Source organism: Triticum aestivum, chromosome 7B (genome assembly GCF_018294505.1).
Source record: "Triticum aestivum cultivar Chinese Spring chromosome 7B, IWGSC CS RefSeq v2.1, whole genome shotgun sequence".
Classification (NCBI taxonomy): Eukaryota; Viridiplantae; Streptophyta; class Magnoliopsida; order Poales; family Poaceae; genus Triticum; species Triticum aestivum.
The window spans coordinates 627,916,107-627,918,606 of NC_057813.1; positions in this window are offsets into that span (position 1 = coordinate 627,916,107).

The following is a 2,500-nucleotide window of genomic DNA, read 5'->3' on the forward strand; positions in this document are numbered from 1 at the left end:
GCCTATCCGCATGAAACGGGAAATACTATGTTATTTCCTCTTCTTATATTACTACTTTTCACTTTGTTCATTGGATTCATAGGAATCTCTTTTGATAATGGAGGAATTGGTAATGGAATAGCATAGTTAACCATATTATCAAAGTGGTTAACTCCCTCAATAAACTTTACTCAGGAAAGTTCTAATTCTTTTGTAAATTCATATGAATTTATTACTAATGCAATTTCTTCTGTAAGTCTAGCTATCTTTGGTTTATTCATAGCATATATCTTCTATGGATCCGCTTATTCTTTTTTTCAGAATTTGGATTTAATAAACTCTTTTTACAAAGGAAATCCTAAAAAAGAATTTTTAGATCAAGTAAAAAAAAATATATACAGTTGGTCATATAATCGTGGTTATATAGATATTTTCTATACTAGGGTCTTTACCCTCGGTTTAAGAGGGTTAACCGAACTAACGGAGTTTTTTGATAAGGGTGTTATTGATGGAATTACCAATGGAGTGGGTCTTGCTAGTTTTTGTATAGGAGAAGAAATTAAATATGTAGGGGGAGGTCGAATCTCGTCTTATTTATTCTTTTTTTTATGTTATGTATCTGTGTTTTTATTCTTTTTTCTTTCTTAAGTTAAGGAATTTACAACAAGTCTCTTGCAAAAATAACTATCCTATCCCTTTCTACAATCTCTCTATATCCTTGTTACATAAGGTAAGTATTGTATAATAGTTCGGTTTTCCGCGATTTTTTCCATTCCTCTGTGTAAATAGCCTAATATGGGTTCACAATCAATAACATCCTCACCATCGAGAGTAACGATCAGTCGAAGAACACCATGCATTGATGGGTGTTGAGGGCCCATATTGACTATCATGAGATCTTTCCTTGTAAGCGGTAGACTCATATCCTTTCTTCCTTAATTCATTATTCCATGAAAATGGATTATTCCATGAATTCCTCAAAGCGAGGCTCATCAAAATGAAAAATCTAAGACTACTATAAGACTACTAAAAAAATAATAAAACAAGAAAAAAATTTGAACGATTAAATTACTGCTCCCGAATATTCAACTGACCGATTAATTTCTTATAACGTACTCTATTTTTCTTTGCCAAATAAGCCAGCAAACGTCGACGTTTTCCCAAAAGTCTTCGTAGACCTCTTTCCGATGAAAAATCTTTTTTGTGTAATTCCAAATGTGAAGCAAGTCTCCGTATCTTATTGGTGAAACTGAATACTTGAAATTCAACAGAACCCCTGTTTTCTTCTTTTTCTTCTTTAACCATAAATCCAAAAATTTTTCTACCTCCTTTCTTTTTCATGTATTTTGCTGATCAGGAAAAATACAAAATTATGTCAGTTATTTTGAAGTTATTCTAATCTCGTACACACACAAATTTGCAATTATTCATCTACTACTGGAATTTGGATTTATTTTATCGATGCAAATTGGATTTGGATAGAAGGGTACATTCTTTCTAATATTTTAGATAGAAGAAACATTTCTTCTATCTAAAATATTAGAAAGAATTTTGCTGATTTATTTATTGCTATATGCAATTTATGGAATTGATACACCATTTAATTGATATCATTTAGCAAAATGAAACACAGCATATGCATCCATCTTTTGGCTCGAGAATTTCACGGGATAGAGATATGGTATAAGAAATAGACTATTAAGTAACTCTAAATGAATTGTGGATACATCTGTATCCTTAACATACTGAAACGATTGTCATTATTCGTATCAAACCAATAGCGATTCATACAAGCTAAATCTTCTACTCAATGGTGGGCCAATAATGAATTTTTTTGCATATGTATTAAGACGCTTGGCCTGATTTCGAAATTGTCCAGAGTTTTATATGTTGTTTTCATTGCAAAATGATGGGTCTCCTTCCAGAACTTTCCAATTACGAGTACGAGAATTGAAAGACATGAAAATTCTCAATTCTCTACGGCGTCTAGTAGATAGAAACAAGAAAATCAGAAGAATCTTTCTCTCTATTCACTATCATTCCGCGTCTTCGACTTCTATTAGTTTCTTTTCTTCTTTAATGCAATAGCTATAGTTTGATATAAGAATCCATTTCTCAAAGTAATGGAAACCATTCTCTTATAGGAAATGGTTCGAAAATCGCTATTCCACCTTTTAGGTATCGTGAAAAGTGATACCTGTGAAGATCGTGCATTTCAGTCAAATTCAGATCCGTTTTTCGAGTCCATGATATAATATAACCAAATTGGATAGATCTTCCACTTGTTTAGCTAAGAAAGAATAGATACAGAGGTGGATAATAGATCGATATGAAGATCATGAGCTGCCCCATAATGAAATCGCCAGTAGTCGCGAATATCTCCTTCTTCCCTAATCCAAGATTGGAGAAAGAAGATCTAAGAGGGACCTATGGAGAATGTAGTCAGAAATCCATAATAGAGTCCGACCACAACGACCGAATTAATTATCCTCATCGAGAAACTTAGACTACTAAATAGAAA